Raw genomic sequence first — 20069 nt, 5'->3', positions numbered from 1 at the left:
ACTTTACAGAAATGTCCATAGCAGAGCTCCTCATTACAGAAATGTCCATAGCAGAGCTACTCTTTACAGAAATGTCCACAGCAGTGCCCCTTTTACAGAAATGTCTTCAGTATACCCCATTTTACAGAAATGTCTACAGCAGAGCCCCCTTTACAGAAATGTCCACAGCAGAACCCCCCTTTACAGAAATATCCACCCCAGATGCCATCTTTAATGAAATGTCCACCCCAGATGCCATCTTTAATGAAATGTCCACCCCAGATGTTCCCTTTAATGAAATGTCCACCTCAGATGTCCCTCTTTAATGAAATGTCCACCCCAGATGTCTACTTTCATGAATTGTCTACCCTAGATGCCCCCTTTAATGAAATGTTTACCCCCAGATGGCCCCCTTTAATGAAATGTCGACCCATATGGCCCTTTTAATGAAATGTCCACCCCCAATGGCCCACTTTAATGAAATGCCCACTCCAGATGGCTTCCTTTTAATGTAATGTCCACACCAGATGCCCCCTTTAATGAAAAGAAAATATTTACTCACCATCCAGCTATTTCTCCCCAGCCCCATGGTGCATGGGAACCACCATCTTGGATTCATACGCTTCCCCCTGTGAAGTCATTGGGGTTGCAGCGATTGATTAGTATGACAGATTGGGGCACATTTACTAAGGGTCGCATGCTGCACTTTTGCATAGGTATTTAAGAAGTGTCTGTGATGCGATTTTGTTGCACGCAACTCTTTTGTAGTGCAAGCTGGCTTCCATGCGACACAAATTAGGGTACGTGCCGTCAGATGGTCCAACTGATTCAGACCAAGCGCCGTATTTAGCTTTCAAATGGTGTCACACGCCCTATGTTAAAGGAAACCTACCAGTTAGAATGGCAGGGGTAAGCAGTAAGTACCGAGCACCAGCTCAGGGTGAGCTGGTGCTGGTGCTTAGTTTCGTTACTGTTAATAACCGCTGTATGGCAGTTTTAACACTGTTTAAACTTTAGAGCAAAAGAGGCTTCGGCGCTGCGCGCGACCGTGCGCGCAAAACGTCTCCGCCATTTCCTATGTAGGCGCGGGTAAAAAAATTTAAATGCAAAAACGGAAAAGGGCCTGGTCATCAAGGGGTTAAGATGGATGACAATGCCTTGGCATTTATCAACAGCATCAGGCATGTCGGATGTAATTTTGAATGTCAAAACTATCTTTGTATGAAATAGGCTTAAAGGGGTTGGATATTTTTTCTGCAGACCCTCCATGCTTCCATGTTTAGATGTCTGAACTTTGCTCAATAGGAAGAGATGTAGCAGAAGACTCATCCTGCTCCTTCTCCTTTTCCTGTCTCTGTCAGTGTGGGCGGACTGTGCAAAGAGAAATACAGTGGGTACCACCATGAGGATGGCCTAGAGCAGTGAGAGAGAAAGCAGATTTGTATATATGTAGAGGGCAGCATGGCGAAAAGGAAGCAAAGAGACAGGTACATATACATGCAGATGTGTGTTTAATGGAAGAGATTTATTGAAATTGTATTGACCAACCCCTTAAGGGTACAGACAGTCCCCTGGTAACATACAAGATAGGTTCCATAGGTTTGTTCTTAAGTTGAATTTGTATGTAAGTCAAAACTGTATATTTTATAATTGTAGATCCAGACAATTTTTTTTTTTGCCCCAGTGACAATTGTAGTTTCAAAATTTTTTTCTGTAATGGGACCAAAAATAAAGCTTCATTACAGTCACCTTACAGATGATCATTGAACTCTGGGACTATAGTAAAGCTTCCAGATAGCTTCACCAGAGGTCACAGTGGGCTGAGGGGTCCTTCTTTAACTAGGGGTCATCTGTAAGTCGGCTGTCCTTAAGTAGGGGACCACTAGTATATCTAATTATCTCATTGTTATAGGGCTATCCTGACTTCTGCCAGTAGGGTAGAGAAAAATCGAGCTGCTGGATTTCAACATACATACTATGAGAGTCCCTGAAACAGTCAAGTGTAGAAAATTCCTTTTTTAAATTGTGCTACTTCAACCCATCATATATTTAGCCAAATTCCTGCAAAAGTAAGAAGTCCCTTTCCTGCCTTTCCACATCTTGTGACAGGTGTGTTTTCATGTTAGATGTATTCTACAGAAATTTCCATTAATAAGGGATAATCCTTTTAGTAAACTGTACAATCTTATACATTTTCAGAGACTTTGTTAATATGGTCATGCATAGTTTAATTATTTGCAATCCATCCTAATCTATACTATACATTTTTCTTTCTTCTATCTAGCAGGTTGTTTCCATTTCCATACATATGGTGGAAATTTAAAAAACAATGTATTTAAAGTGAAAAAACAGTGTATAAATGTAAAAATGTGTGTTATAGTTGAAAGTCCTCACAACTAGAAAACTGTATCTAACAATACATGTCAATCAACTTTTCTCAATCATATCCTTCCATGTATTTAAAGGGAACTTGTCATTAGAAATTGACCTAATAATCCACTACCAGTATGTCATCAAGCAGTTGAACACCTTTCAGATCATGTTTCTTTCATGGCCCAGCTTGGTGACATCATCCAGAAAATCAACTTTGAAGTGATATGTAAATTGGTTTTATGAAGTCAAGGAGGCGGAGGGTTTAACAATATAGTCGAGCTCTGGTCACCTCAGAATACCCTCTTCACTGTAATTGATGGTCCTGCATCCAGACACATCACTTACCAGATCTCCTTAAGTCTAGTTTATTGTTTCAATCACAGCGAAGGAGGCATTCAGAGTTGGGAAGAGCTGGACATCAATAACGAGCTGCATAGAGAAATATAGATGTAAAAAGTAGCTCACCTTGTCAGCCGATATTTGATAAGTAGCAGTCATATGTTCGGCATCCACAGATCAGTGTGAATGGTGCCCGGGTCTAGGTAGAAAGCAAAGCCTGTGCCGCTCCAGGTATGAGACTTAAAGAAAAATTCAATAGATCCAGCAATCGTAGCAGGTAAGTTAAAACTTTCTTAAAAATTTTAACTTACCTGCTACGAGTGCTGGATCTACTGAATTTTTCTTCCAAATCAATGACGATCTCTCCTCCTCCATGACTATATACAACCAATTCAGATCTCACTTCAAAGTTGATTCTCTGGATGGTGCCACTACGCCAGGCCATAAGAAACATCATCTAAAAACTGCTCAGTTGCTTGACAACATACTGCTAGTGGTATATTAGGTTTATTTCTGATGACAGGTCCACTTTAATACAGATTTCTGTTGTGCAGATTTGCCGGTGGATCTTTCACTTTTATTTTACCAATAAACTAACCTAATTTCTATTAAAAATATACAAAATTCTGCATTAAATCTGTAACATCCCAAAGTTTGTTGCTGATTCTAAGCAGATTTCATAGAATAGAACTCTATGTATCCCAATGGGAAATTAATTTGTACATCATTACTCCAGGCTTGTCATCTCGGAAATTAGACAGTGCCTTACAAAGCAAATTTGTAAGAATTATAATTACTACTCTCCATGCAGTGGGGGGCAGTGGAATTTAAGTTTTAGTCTCTTGTTTTTGACACTATTTGGTTGAACAGTTCAAGAGTATTGGCGATGGCGATAGCGGTTGCTCCATATGATCTTGTTAAGCCTGTTCCTTTTCTTTCCTTTGATGCTTGCTCCTTCAATTACGAAAAAGAGCATCTTAAGGGAATGTAAAAGGGCTAGAGTTTCCTTAGCAAGTACAATCTGGCAATGAATTTGCCGTACACCCTGTCATTGTTGGTCTTTCAGTCTAGCCTATAGTCAATGTACAACCCCAGGTTCTTGAAGGTGCTAACTCGGTCTATAGCTCGCACCTTGATGATTATTGGTTCATTGGGTATCTTTTTTTTTCCCTCTTCATATTGATCACCATGTCTTTGGTCTAATCAACCTTGGCAACCAGGTAATTTCTTTCACTCCATTCTACAAAATTACTGATAATTGTCATGTATTCCCTGTTGTCGCCCCCCGCGGATGCAACCCACAATTGTGAGAAAATTTTTGTAGTTGGCAGGAGTCCGAGTTGTATCTAAAGTGAAGAGTGAAAAGAAGCAGATGCAGTACAGTCCCTTGTGGTGTCCCTTTGTTGCTGATCACTGTGTCAGAGTGCACATTCCATATCTGTTCATAATGTGGTCTCATTCTCAGGTAGTCATCGGTCCAGCTGATTAGGTTGGAATCCATTAGTAGGACACTTTCATATGAGCTGATTATATTGTATTGAAGAAGTGCACTCAAGAAGTTGAAGTACATAATTCTAATAGAGGTTACCCCTGTGTTCAAGATGAGAGTGAGACTTGTGCAGCAGGAACATAACTGCATAATCCACACATATTGGGGCAGATTTATCAAGCTGTCTGAAAGTCAGAATATTTCTAGTTGCCCATAGCAACCAATCACAGCTCAGCTTTCATTTTACCAGTGCTCATGAATATTTTAAAGGGGAGTTGTGACTAGGCAACTAGAAATATTCTGACTTTCAGACAGCTTGATAAATTTGCCCCATTGTGTCAGTGTAGACAAACTGGAGTGGGTTTGGTGCCCCCTGTCTGCGCCCCTTAGGTGTGTAATCAGTACCCTTTCAAATTATTTCATGATATGTGATGTCAGGGCAATTGATCTGCCTGTCCAATACCTCATCATCTCCAAATGTTTAATTAATACTGGTTCTACTTTGGGGTTACTAGTTGTAGTTTCAGGATGATCCTGGTGTGATTGAAGTAGTGGTTCATGCCTTGGCATCAGGAGGCTGCTCTGCTTTCCCACCCAACCCAGTTATATTCTTCAGTCTAGTCCAGACTCTCTTTGTGTCATTTGTTTCAAGTTTGGCTTCTAATATCTTCACAAAGGCTTTTTTCCTTCTCTTATTTTGATTCTCACTTCTATTTGGATCACTTTCATTGCTTTCGTGTCTCTAGCCCTATAGGCCATCTTTTTCCATGTTTTTAGGTCCTTGGAGACCAAAGGTTTATTGTTCAGGTAACATCAAACGTGTTCTTTGGGAACTATCTGGACCTGGCAAAAAATGAGATATGTTGATTTCATGTGAAGCCATGTTGAAAAACCTCATACAAAACAGATCCGACAACTGACACTCTTCCTATATTATTTTCTGCAAGTATATACCCATAGCAATTAAATAGCACAGTGAAATTAACTGCTTGTATATACCCTTACCATCTTATTGATCATAACTGCATGTATATACCCATACGGTCTTATACCGCAGTGACAATAACTGTGTGTATATACCTATGCAATACATAATGCAGTGAAATTTTATTTTACTTTACCTTCTTAAAAAGATAAATCACTTTGAAAATAAATTGGCTTTGGATGATTGGATTATGACATTTATACATTTTTCTGTCTATAGTGCTAGGGGTATTTGTATTTTTGTGTATTGTTTGACTGGTATCTTCCTTGGGCAGCATATGGCCTAATAACTTATCTGTAGTTAAGCTACTTTATATGCAGCACAATTGTTTGTAACATGGGGAAATGTCAGGAAATACTAATCGAATTAATAAAACAATTTGATGTAACAAGACCTCTTTAACTAATAATCCTTTACTATATCATACTGATACGATCTTTAAACTTTATATTACATAATATCTGGTGCTGAGTGATCACCTTGTTTTATTTGAACAACTGCAACAATAAGAATACTTTATGATATCATTACAATATCCCTTGTTTCTAGGAACCATCTAATTAACACACAAAAAAAAAAAAAAAAAAAAAGATCATGACCTATACTGGAATATTAACCAGAAATGAACTAGATATCCTGCAGCTGGAATTCGTGGGAAGGTCAGTTTACTTTTAAGCACTTTCAGTAAAAAAGATCTGTACATTTATTCATTAAAGTATTACTCATCTTCATAGTTATCAAAATATTGTGCAATAAGGTCATTGAAATCTTCCCATAAACTCTTGTTTTAAGGTACATTATGTAGCTTATATATTCTTTATTTCTGGATACTTAACTATTAGAAGCTGAATAAATGATAGTGAAAGAAGATTATGCAAAACAATTAAGGGTGCATTTAACCCCTTAACGCTGAAGCCACTTTTCACCTTCCTGACACGGCCCATTTTTTCAAATCTGCCCTGTGTCACTATAAGTGGTTATAACTTCGGAACGCTTTAACATATCCAAGTGATTTTAAAATTGTTTTCTCGTGACACATCGTACTTCATGTTATTTGAAAAATTTTGGTGGTATGTTTTGCATTTATTTATGAGAAAATCAGATATTTGGTGAAAATTTGGAAAATTTTTTGATTTTTGAACTTCAAAATGTTCTACTTTTTCCATACATAGTCATAACCGCAAAAAAAACGTCAATTTTTATTGGCTATACAATCTTTATTTTTTTGGCAATTTGGACATATAAGGGCTTATTTTCTGCGACATGAGATGCACTTTACAAATACTTCATTTTAGTGGGTCATTAGCTTATTGATGAGATTTTATTAACTCTTGAATGTATGGGTGAAAAGAAAATTGTCAATTTTGGTTTACTTTCTTTTCGTATTTTTTGGGGGTCGTACACCGTACACTAAAAATATTATATTATCTTCATTCTATAGATCACTACGATTACGGTGATACCTCATTTATATAGTTTTTCATTTATTTTTACAATTTTACTGGATAAAAACTAATATAGAGGAAATCTCATTTGTTTTTGCATCGCCATCTTTTCGGAGACGTAACTTTAATATTTTTTGGTTGACAGAGCTAGTTTAGGGCTTATTTTTTACGTGTTGAGTTGTTCTTTTCAGTGGTACTATTTTTGCGCACATAACTTTTTTGATCACTTTTTAGAACATTTTTGTGTAGAGATTTTATGAAAAAAGTGTTTTTAGCGTGTTTTTCGGGTTTTGTTTTTACGGCGTTCACCGAGCGGGTCCAATAATGTTTCTGAGTTATTAATGTTATGGACGCAGCGATACCAAATATGTGGGGTTTTTTGGCGATTTTGTGTTTTTTTCACTTTATTGCATGTGTATAGGGAATATTTATGTTTAGGGGACTCTTACTTTATTTAATTAATTATTTTTATTAAAAAATTATTTAATGTAATGTTTTTAACATTTTTATTAACTTTTACAGGTTAGCTTGAACAAGTGATCCACTGATCACTTGTTCAAGCTCTTCTATACATTACACAGTGTAATACAGATGAAGGAGGAGGAAGGAGGATCGCGCAGCCCCGGGCACCGGCAGTCCCGGGGCTGCGATCGGAGCAGCGGACCCCCCTGGTAAGCGCCGCAGGGGGGTCCGATTCTTCTGAAATGCCCCTTGCACGCCGCGGTCAGCGGTCAGGGGTTAACACCCGCGATCGGAGAAATCTCCGATCGCGGGTGTTAGAGGCAGGTGTCGGCTATAATATATAGCCGACACCCGCAGCTTCTGGCCCCGGCTCCGTTCAGGAGCCGGGGCCAGAAGCATGACGTAATAGTACTGCATTTTGCGGGAACGCACCTCCCGCGATGCAGTACTATTACGTCAAATGTCGGGAAGGGGTTAAATCATACATTAGATCTCTATGAATAAAAGATCAAATTCTAAAATGTATATCTGTTATAAACTATGTAATTTATTAGGAACCAGATAAATACTGGAATCCAAATCATCACCAAAACCTTTTAAATGTTAATCACAAGTGGGTATTTGTGTAAATTTAATTATAGCAACTACTAGGGTCATTTAAACTTTGAAGGTAAGGTCTGTTTAGGTTTTCAGCATTTTTTTCCATTTTCAATTTCCACAAGAAATTGCTAAACTTTTATGGAGTATAGGGGTACACTATAAGGACTTGTAAAAGTAGCCTGATAAAAATGTTAGAATTCTTTGCTACTGCCACTTGATTTCTAATTATAATATTTACATTTCCCCATATGATATAAAAAACATCACAAGTTATTATTCTTATGGTTTATGAGATTAAGTAGACACCAAATAAGGTTTCCTAATGACATGTTATAATTAAAACCATTTTGAGATACGCATTTGATGATACAATAATCACAAAATGATGATGACATTTTGTAAGCTCTTTATTTGTTATGCCCTTCACTTTATGGTTGTATTGACATAATGGGGGTCATTTACTAAGGGCCCGATTCGCGTTTTCCCGACGTGTTACCCGAATATTTCCGATTTGCGACGATTTTCCCTGTATTGCCCCCGGATTTTGGCGCACGCGATCGGATTTTGGCGCATCGGCGCTGGCATGCACGTGACGGAAATCGGGGGCGTGGCCGAATGAAAACCCGACAGAATTGGAAAAACCGCCGCATTTAAAAAACAAAAAGTGTTGCGGAGCTTGCACTTATCTTCACCAGGAATAGGCCGGTGTACTTGAGTGCATTTCAGCGGACTTCAGCGCAGCAGCGCCACCTGGTGGACATCGGAGGAATTACCTTAGTGAATCCCGGACGGACCCGAATCCACCGCAGAGAACGCACCGCTGGATTGCGAATGGACCGGGTAAGTAAATCTGCACCAACATCTTCTAAGGCCCCATTCACATGACTGTTTTTGGCCGTGATCGAGCCATATAATGGTCCCCGTAGAGGTCTATAACACTCAGTCACAGTGTGGTTAGCACTACCTGTCCCACCGTACCGTGACCGAGTGAAGCGGCTGCATCACAAAATATGGGGCACTTACTATTTTTGGACAAATTTCCGCTTTTTATGGAGAGGGGAGTGGTGAAAAGCACTCACTCCATATAACCTTTACCAATCACCCTGGCATTTTGTGGGTTTCCTTTTTATTTATTTTTTTCTACAATATATAATTCTAAGGATAATCTTTGTAATAATATTTATAATATTTTAAAAACCTTTTTCAATGTCCCACTAGGGGATTTGTACATACAATCATGTATTTATAATACACCGCAATATATCTCTGCTGCAGGGTATCCTAGCTTTCAGTTTTTACACTGACAATCAGCCTGTTTAAACCCAGCACCTCCGCACTACACCCATATTTATTAACAGTGGTGAATGGAGGTTTGAAGAAAAAAGATTGCTTTTGGAACTGATGCAAGTGTGTGTCTTGTTTACTATACATCTTCTATGAGAAGCTAAGAATCATTTATTTTCCTTCACTCAGATAAAACTAAAACCAAAACATAAGCTACAGTGGATTAGTATATAGAGCACCCTACTCAGGCCCTACATTAGATGGTACAATTTTGCTTGCAGACTAAGGCAATACATAGGATTTACAGTTAAGAGATTTTAGCATTATCGCTACATATGCTATTTTATTTTGCATGAACACTACATTGTTATGTATACAGGCGGTCCCCTACTTAAGGACACCCGACTTAAAGACAACCCATAGTTACTGACGGACCCCTCTGCCCACTGTGACCTATGGTGAAGCTCTCTGGATGCTTTAGTATAGTCCCAGACTGCAATGATCAGATGTAAGGTGTCTGTAATGAAGCTTTATTGATAATACTTGGTCCAATTACAGCAAAAATTTTGAAACTCCAATTGTCACTGGGACAAAAGAAAAGAATTTGTCTAGAACTTCAATTATAAAATATACAGTTTCGACTTACATACAAATTCAACTTAAGAACAAACCTATGGACCCTATCTTGTATGTAACCAGGGGACTGCCTGTAATGTGATTTACAACATAAATAAAAGATGTAGGTATTGATATAGATTGCATACATCATATTTATGGGTTTCAAAATAGGACGAACTGTCTGGTCTTAAACCAAGAGACAGAATAAGAGGACAAGATTGATAAAAGTGTTGGAATTACTTTATGGAATGCTACTTAACCTGAACTACAAAGTTTCTTCTAAGCCACACTATCATAAAATGGTTTTAAAAGGTTAATTTATTAAGTGATCCACCCTCAACAACTCATTTACTACTGCCTAACTGCAATATTCTTTGTTGTAAGTCTAATATTTAACACAATGTTAAAGTTGGTATTCTCATCCTGAGCATTTCTGGGAATATCTGCGATGTGCATGTGTCTTTAGGACAGATTCCTTCAATTCTGCACAAATGGCTTCAGTGATTGGAATGGTAGCTGTGCAATCAGCATGGTCTCCGACCACTATTAGAGCACTTCAGAGGATTTTTGAGTCTCTTGTTTCCAGGACATTCTAATTCTGAAGATAGATTGGGACACTGGAAGAGGAAGCTGCAAACATATATCTTGTGAATAAGCAATAAATATTCAAGGAAGCGATGCCCCTTTAACATACAGTTCAATACACTATATCAGTGATGGCGAACCTTTTAGAGACCTAGTGCCCAAACTACAACAAAGACCCGCTTATTTATGGCAAAGTGCCAACACAAAAATTTCATTTGTGATTTATACTTACTTCTTTGTCACAGTTTTCATTGATACCAGCACCTGAGTACTCCAATAAAGCAGAAAATAGTCCCAGGTTGAGTTGTCACTTTAAAATGGCTCTGTCCACAGCAAGTCCTGGGCTGTCTGGGACTGCAGGAAGATACCTGGAGTCATCTCTGGTGATGCCCTGAGTGCCCACAGAAAGGGCTCTGAGTGCCACCTCTGGCACCAGTGCCATAGGTTAGCCATCACTGCACTATATCTACCTACAGTATCAAACTCTTTATATTTCTTTTGCACAGTCGCATACATACTCTTAGATTTGAAAAGCTGTTCCTTAAAGGGGTAGTCCTTTTTAGGAAAATAAATGTAATTGTATGAAGAAAAGTTACACAATTTTACAATATAATTTCTGTATCACGTCCTCAAGTATTCAAGCTCACTGCTTGCTGTCATTCTATAGTAAGCTGCATTTCTTTCTTCCAGTAGACAGAAATCTCTCCATGGTCATGTGATGTAACATACGTGCACAGCTCATTTGATCATGGAGGGTAATCAGAACTGTCTGTAATAACACGCCATGCACCTGTGTGACATCACATAACATGACATGACATCACATTGATATGTAAAGTTAGGCCTCCTGTCTTTTACCTCATCAGCCAGACATTTCTGTCCATAAAATGGCCGCACATGGAGGGTCATGTGATCGCTAACTGTCCATGAACACTTCCACTGCACCAGGACCTTTATTTTCTCTTCATGAATACTATCATCAGCTCCTGGCAGGGCGATTGTTCATGGACAGATAGAGATCACATGACCCTTCATCTGCAGCTATTTTATGGTCAGGAATGTCTTGCTGATTAGGTAAAAGACAGAATGTTTCATTTTAAATATCAAGAAAGTGAAGCAGAACTTTTAATAGATGTATATTGGTAAATTACTTAATATTCTGCCCCACACTTACACGCATATTACAAAAAATGAGGTAAAATGGCCAACCCCTTTAACTTATAAGTAACGTTAAAAATTTTTTATCAGAAATTGTTGCCTCTATGACCAGTTGGAGCTTTCAGATATATTGATTGCAAGTGATGTCTCTTTGTACACCTCTGTGGAAAATGTTGGTGCAAAAAATGAGAACAGAAAATATTGAATACATTTCCAGCTTTCCAGTACTTTTTCCATGTATCTTATCTCTGTTCAGATTAGAATTTTTAAAAATGAAACAAATCATGGAAATGTATGTGTTTTGTATTTAAATACTAGAGGCACAATCATAGAATAACCTGTCTATAATGATGATGTAGGTGCTTCCCCCGGTTTACAGGAACTCCAGTCAAAAAAAGGGTCAGATGAAATCAAGAAAATGTGTTTTTTATATATTCTGCGGGGAAGCAGTTCCCGTGTAATATCTGCAATAGTTGTGTAATCTATGCAGCTGCCTTACCAGATGGGCTGAGTGTAAACCCAAGTTTCATTTCCATTAATATTATTGCATTACACACTTTGATTTAGTCATCAATACCACTGAGAAGCCAGTTTGAGATTTGGAGAGCGGATGACTCAATATCACAGGAATGAACCTCATTTGTCACTTTGTGTCAAATCTTCCTGGCTTTAATTTCTACCAGATTCTCCACAAATCATAAATGTTATTTCAAGCCATTAAGAATGCTTGAGTAGATGAACATGGAGTAGATGAACAGTAGAACATGGTGTAGCTTTGCAAAAGGGAAAAGAAATCTAAAAGGTTAATAGACATCATAAGAAGACATTCCTAGAGAAAAGAGGGAGGGAGTCAATTCTGCAATGCCCACAATATTGACTAACAAACCATCTACAAGGAAATCACTAGAATGTTGAGACCCATTTACACAACAGAAAAACTATAACATCTAGACGGTTGTGGAGCAATGGTGTAAAGGACATACTTGTAATAGTTTTTTTTAATCAATTAACAAGATACAATGCGGCTGATTAAAATAGATATTTAGATGAAATTGATATTTGCTGTAAACACACTTTGTCATCAAACTGCATCAATTTTTCTAGGTATACTCATATACAGTTCTTGAAGGATACTGGCTGATCTTGCGGCTCTAAATAAAGCTCATGTGATTACAAATGGTTTTTGCAGACTTTCCCAGAGTAATAAACTTTTGAGCTTTTTATGGACCAAAAGTGTTACCAAATGTATTTACTTGGGTCTACTCCTAAAACCTCATACACATGACCATGTGCTAAAACTGCCACTAACTCATGGCCCCATAGCCTTCTATTGGGCATATTTCCAGTGAGGCACAGGGCATGCACCATGCCTCTCCTCACTGGGAATGTGCCAACTGTCCACACTGCAAAATATAGGGAAGGTCCTATTCCTGACCATTTTTTTGGCCCACACCGTCATTGCCTATGGACATTGGTGGGTTGAACATCACTCACCTGCCGATATCAGATGGGCCACATGCAACGGCACAGAGCCTGTTGCTTGGGGCCCAGTAAATGCTCATGTTTGTGTGCATGAAACTTACTAGGGATATCAGTAGTCCCCTTATTTTTATACTGTCCCCATAATGGTGTCTGGACCATTTACTGCAGGGAACCATTTAGTTGATACCTCTGAGAGAAGTCCAGGTCTCATTTGCAGTACACAAGCAAGCTAGGAAAAACAGAAGCACAGCACCCATATTCAAAAAGAGAGGTGCTGTAATAAAATGGCAATGGGTACAGCAAGGCAATGTTATAGGTCTCAACAGTCTCCATGAAGTAAATGCAGAGAAACAATAATTGCTATTACACATTTGTGATCCCTACATGACAGGACAGATTTTTAAATACTGTTGAGACAGAAGGTCTCAATTGAATGATAAATTCATACTTACCACTGTAAACGTGCATACAATTTCATAATACAAGGAAATACATGAAGTGTATTTGCTGAAATCATAACACCCTTCAATCAGGATTTAATGCAGTACTTTATGTCCCTCATAGGTTTTTGTCATTCCTTTAAGTTCCTGCATTAAAATCAAATTCACCTAATGTTTGAAAGTTTCTATTGGATTTGTTTATATTTTTATTTGAAGAATGTGGAATTTTTGCCTAGTGGGGCAGTAGCATAACTTTTTGTATGTGACATTTGCTTCCAATGCCAAAGGGCAACAGCATCACAAGGAATGGGTCCGCATTAAGTTACATTTCAGTGTATTGATTTACATTATTTTCCCAATGGAATCACATAGTCTTTTAAATATGTGATTTTCAGAATTTAAATTGAACAAATGGATGCTAAAGAAACTAAAATGCATTTTATTTATTTTACTTCTATTAAACTACTAGATACTTTTTTATATTTTTGAATTAAATTGAAATGTTGCCACAGTTCTACATTAGTATGTATTTTATGTTTTTAGTTTTTCTTTCAAGTTCTACATTTTATTGAAAATCCTGTATAATCAAATATAATACCATCTTAAGCACCTCATCACATGACACTAGATGTATTACATACACTCATGTTGGAGAAAAAAAATATACAACCGAAAGAAAGGCAATTGTTATAACAAAACAAAGGAAATAGATTAGTAATACTTTTAGTAGAAATGGTTTAATGGCATTTCTGTGCTCCAACTATTAGTGACCTATTTATTGGATCAAAGGGGCTGTGACAGCCAGCATCCCATTGATCAGCTGATTGCAGTGGTGTCCATGATTCCCCTATACTAAAGACAGAACCACAAGCAGAGAGCTCCATCTATAGTGAAGTAGCTGTCCATGCTCACTGCAGCCCAATTAATGAAAGTTGCAGGTGCAGTCAGTGTGGAACCAGTATAAGGATTCGGTTTGGCCATCCCCTAAAATTTTATTAGGTTTGATGCCCCTATCATAAATTAAAACTGCCATAGAATAAACACATTATTAAATGGCATGTTATTTTTGGTGCGTTATACATTGTTCTATATTATTAGAATTATAAATATAGTTTGTATCACTTTTCATCACTCTGATTTGCAGACATACAAAATATGAATAAGGAACTTAAAAGAAAGAATGTAACTTAATATGAAGACACCTTAGTTTATTTACATGATATATAACCTGTTGACTGTATTTATGCCATGCCAGTCAAGAAATCACTTTACCAAGTTAAATTGGACACTTTGGTGGAGTATGTGAAGCAGAGCCATATGCTATAAATATGCTGATGAGCTAATTTAATAAAAGAGAGCAGATTACAGTGTAAATAAACATAGCATATTTAGCCTACTAGATGAGAATCTGTACTATCAAGAGAAGCCTTAATTTCTTCCAGATTTTTCTATTAAATTCTACTAATCTGCTACTGAATCATATTTGGGTAATGAAAGCTAGCAATATAATTGAACATTTCATCACATAAACATTGTATGTTGTGTTACATTTTGTTTAACTCCGTAATGACAAGGCCTGAAAAGGCTTCAATAAACAAGCATTTTTAGCAAATTTGAGGACTTTGTTGTTTGAGGGGCATAATTAGTGCTCCCCCTTAAGAGCTGGTTAAAAATGAACAATTTTTAAAGGCTTACTTTTTCATTTTAGTTTTATTTGGGATGAAACTTCAAAATAAAAAGTGAACAAGAGGATTTTTTGGTAATGTATAATACATTTAAGTTTTGATTTTCCAATTAACTCAAAATGACTATTTACCAGGTTTGATTTTTTTTATTGTCTTATCAGTGTAATTGATTGTCTTATCAATGTAATGTATTGTATATGAAATTGTTTAATTATGTTATTATTATTATTCAGTCATGTAACTGCTTTGGTGACATTTGTAAAAACCTATTTTTGTGAGAAGACCCTTTATTGTAAGATGAATTGTAAGACAGCTGGTCAGTGCTGATTTCCCCCATGTTCTTTTTACTGTCCAGTTTTGAAACCCCTTCCCATGCTCAAGCCCCTACCTCACTGCGGAACTTTGCATTCACGTTAAGGATAAAGATGCAAGACTGTGAATGCAGGGCGTTATGTAAAGGAAAATCGCATCAAAAATGAGTATGCATTAAGAAGAAAAAAGATGATGCGTATAGACTATAAATTTAAATTTTATTGAGCAAAAAATCTTTTAAAAACAATTAAAAAAAAACAGATCAGAGTAACAAAGGACCCAGGAGTTTGACTCCTGATGAAGCCTACGTGTTAGGCAATACGCATCTTAGGCGATGACCCCTTGCATTTCCTTACATATTGGGTCCTTTGTTACCCAGATCTGTGTTTTTAATAGTTTTTAGCTCAATAAAATTTAAATTTGTAGTCTATAGGCATCATCTTTTTTCTTCTTAATGCATAAAGATTCAAGACTGTAACACATATATAGCCATAGCCTTTGCTGGAACAGAAGATGCTGTATCCAGCATGGATAAAGTACTGATTTCGATGTTTGAGCCTGTCATGGAGGACAGGAAATGCCTCCCCAAAAGATAATTCAACTAATTTCCTCTCATCATCACCATAGCTTAGTATCAATAAATGTTTCTGTGTTTCTTCACACACATATCATTGTCATTATACGTAATATGTATGTGTGTGATTTTACTTTATATGTCCACCTTAGGTCATAAAACAACCCTGAGGGACATATTCACTTTTTTAAATATATATTTTTTACAAGTGTTACACTGTAATTGAGGTATCTATAAGAGTCCCAGTTACAGGGGAAACAACCTTGGGGGACAGATGTCTTGAGATGCCTCTATTCAATACATATGGCTTTTCCAGTTCTATGTGGTAAAGATAGACAAAAGCATTTAAGGGGTATTGCCACAAAGACATGTTTCTTAAATGTACTCAGGATAACAAAATGAGACATTCTCTAATTCACTGTTATTAACAAAAATACAGCATTTCACAGATACAATTCCAACTTGTCTCTATAAGTTCTGGTGCACACCATTTTGGTTGCCCCTATACTTGACCCTGTATCTTCTGACTTTAGGGTTTGCAGCCACCTTTATCCTGGGCAGAGGGAGGGAGGCATATATTAGAGCTCTACAGTATGTGTGTGTAGCTGAGGTGCTGAGAATGTTATATGCACGGCCAGGTCATAGGGGGGGAGACGATTGAAGGTAAATAAAGATGGCAGCGCCCCCTGCCACTCGGTGATGTCGCAGCGTGTGACGTCACCGCGTGTGGCAGGGCACCGCCATCTTTGTTTACATCCACCCGACACCGCGAGGAAGGATGAGGACGGCGCGCATCGTGGGAACCTAGTATTTTATCTAGGTCTGTATATAGTTATTTTTGTGGGATTGTATATATTTATTATGGGGGGGGGTGTATATAGCAATAATAGGAATCTGTATATAGTTATTATTGGGGGATTGTATATATTTATTATGTGTGTTGGGGGTGTATATAGCAATAATAGCAATCTGCATATAGTTATTATAGAGGGAGGTGTATATAGTTGTGAGAGGGGGTGTATACAGTTATTATAGGGGACTATATAGTTCTTATAGGGGGACTGTATCTAGTTATTACAGAGGGACTGTATACAATTATTATAGGGGGGTCTGTATCTAGTTATTACAGAGAGACTATATGTAGTTATTATAGGGGGACTGTATATAATTATAGGGGACTGTATATAATTATAGGGGTCTCTATGTAGTTATTATAGGGGTCTGTGTTTAGTTATAAGGGACTCTATATAGTTATTATAAGGGTGTATATCGTTATTATAGGGGACTGTATGTAGTTATCATAGGGGTCTGTATATAGTTATAATAGGGGTTGTATATAGTTATTATAAGAGCTGTATACAGTGGTTGCTGGGAGAGCTGTATATAGTGATTGCTGGGGGAGCTGTATATAGTGACTGCTGGGGGAGCTGTATATAGTGACTGCTGGGGGAGCTGTATATAGTGATTGCTGGGGGAGCTGTATACAGTGATTGCTGGGGGAGCTGTATATAGTGATTGCTGGAGGAGCTGTATACAGTGTTTGCTGGGGGAGCTGTATATAGTGATTGCTGGGGGAGCTGTATATAGTGATTGCTGGGGGAGCTGTATATAGTGATTGCTGGGGGAGCTGTATACAGTGATTGCTGGGGGAGCTGTATACAGTGATTGCTGTGGCAGTTGTATATAGTGATTGCTGTGGGAGCTGTATACAGTGATTGCTGGGGGAGCTGTATATAGTGATTGCTGGGAGAGCTGTATATAGTGATTGCTGGGGGAGCTGTATACAGCGATTGCTGGGGGAGCTGTATATATTGATTATTGGGTGGCAGTAAACAGTGTTTGCTGGGGGAGCTGTATATAATGTTTGCTGGGGGAACTGTATATAGTGATTGCTGGGGGAGCTGTATACAGTGATTGCTGGGGGAGCTCTATATAGCGATTGCTGGGGGGCGGTATATAGCGATTGTTGTTCTATATTCAATGTGGGCCCCCACCAAGCTTAATCCGGCTTGGTTATATGCACGTCATGAATCTCATCATCTCTGATCTGTCTCATCTCTCTTGTTCCCAAGTGTCAGATACTAGTAGAATGTTCAGAAACTAAATGAAAGTGTATATAACCCTGTACCTTGATAATATAACCACATTGTCAGCACATAGAACTAGTTGGATCATAATGTGTCTGCTTAGAGAGTCCCTGCCAACACTCTGGTATATTACACTGACCATCACTGAGTGATAGGATCTAAAACAGCAATAAAACTGAGTTAAATTGTAAAGTAAGGGGTTAAAAATCTTTATTGTGTAAACATCACTTATAAGTTCAATGGCAACTACTCCCAACATCGGCTATAAACAAATTTGAATGAAAACACGTTTCTTTATTGATAAAAATGTGTTACATACCTGGGGAGAGAAAGTGATACAAGACCATGCACAATTCAAGCGACTTACCATGGGTGGTAAGTGAGGTATTAAGAGTAACATTTATGGAGTAGCATTAAAGCTTCTTTCTTATTCATAGTTTCTCATGTTTCGATGGACGTTTTATAATAATGCATGAGATTTATGTTAATTATCTATTGTTGTAAACGTGGCAGTATTAGGTCTGGTATACTGGTGACTTCATATTTGTTACATGCTGAATGCACCCTGCCCCCAGCCTTATGTCTGCGGTACGTGAAAAGGATATTCGCTATAACCATCTTCTTTTTAAGAAACTGGACACAATACAAAAGAGTTTGTAACAAAGACTCAGGAAATGTCAGTATAAATTTAGCTGCCTCTATTAATCAGGGCTGAAGACAAAGACCATGGGTGTGCAGGAAGCACTAGTGACACTTGAGAAATACAGATTTACATGGCTGCGGACCAGTAGTTTAACCTTTATCATGACAAAGTACTGATAATGTCTACTTTCAGTCACAAAAAAACTTTGTATTCGTCTATGTGTACCATATTTAAAGAAGAACATGGGAATATTCATACGTATATTCACCCTAAATGTTTTTATTCTCCTGAAGATGTGAATGAAATGAACCAGAGAATATGTTCTGCCTACTTATTAAAGAGTCGCCTTTCAGTTGCATGGCTACTTTGTAATAGTTCAGTATTCCCAAGCAGAAGTAAAATAGATTTTACCATTAGTGTTGTATGGTATCATATTTCTGTCCTCTCTATGTATTATCTCTTCTAAAATGGGTCCTGATAGGATTTCTAAATGTAAAAACCATGCAATACTCCAAGCTCTTAGTGTAGACCAGCAGTTGGCCATTTAAAAACCATAACATCTCAGGTCTTCAGAAATCGGAAGATGATTTTAGTGTAGCACAGTCACAGCAGGGACAGCAAAGTACTTTACAAAAAAAGTTTAGGCGCCTTCTTACAAGAAAGTAAAATAGATGCTTATATAATGAGAAATAATTATGTGACTTACCTTGGTCATATGCCATCCTTTGGTTCAATATTTATCTCATTATTTAAAAGGAATCCTACCAACATGCTACTGAGGTCCCTGTTGTGTTTAGCTCAATACCACTCTCCACTGCTTAATTCAATGCTAACAAAGGTAAAAGTTGCCAGGATGGCACCTACCGCAGTCTGCTTCAGGCCATCTGCTTGTGTACATTACATATCACCTGATGACAATAAGGTTAGTAGACCTTTCTTTGCCATGCATGTAACCGTTGTGCAAAGCTTGTGCAGTGAACTAAAGGTAATTGATACTAGCTTTACCTTGTGCAATGTACATGTACCGAAAATCTGAAATAGACTCCTATGAGTGTTAATATTTGACCTTGGTTCAAATTATGGTATGATGGTGGCTTAGTGGCCTCAAACAAACTGATAAGCATGAACTCTTGGGGAGGAAATACAAGACTGGCAAATACTGGTCTGGACAATGTACTTGCCTGCAATGAGAAATACTCATGATACCCCAGTAAATATATCTGAAATTCTTTTGTAGGCTTTATAGAAAATGCTACACTATTTTACATTGTGTCTCCTGTTAGTAATTCAGTTGTAGTAGCTGTGGCGAGTTTCAACAACCCCTGTCTTATCATTTTAAGTAAGTGTAGGGTCAGTCCGGTATGTTTGAAGGTTTGGTATTTCTGATGGCAAGAATATTGCATTATTTTTCCATCAATAAAATGAAACTTAAAAGAGAGGAACACACATTAGAAATCACTAATGTGAGTGGAGACTAAGAATTTCCAATCATGTTATGTTAGGCATTTAAAAAGACTTGAAATATAAAT

General features: G+C 37.7%; 1 long non-coding RNA gene across 2 annotated transcripts in view; it reads left to right on the top strand.

Annotated features, from left to right (window-relative positions):
• LOC140087150 (uncharacterized) overlaps nucleotides 1-20069 on the top strand; it is a 113552-nt gene that overhangs the window by 79910 nt on the left and 13573 nt on the right. The window contains exons 1-2 of one of the 2 annotated variants that reach the window (XR_011849992.1): nucleotides 5758-5824; nucleotides 14948-14998. The exons of the other annotated variant lie outside the window; for it this stretch is intronic. This is a non-coding gene — a long non-coding RNA (uncharacterized lncRNA). Of the gene's footprint in view, nucleotides 1-5757; nucleotides 5825-14947; nucleotides 14999-20069 lie in introns of those variants that run through there. 2 annotated transcript variants of the gene reach the window in all.

Source organism: Engystomops pustulosus, chromosome 1 (genome assembly GCF_040894005.1).
Source record: "Engystomops pustulosus chromosome 1, aEngPut4.maternal, whole genome shotgun sequence".
NCBI classification, from domain to species: Eukaryota; Metazoa; Chordata; class Amphibia; order Anura; family Leptodactylidae; genus Engystomops; species Engystomops pustulosus.
Note: the sequence above shows the minus strand (reverse complement) of the source record. Positions and strands in the feature narration are given on the sequence as shown.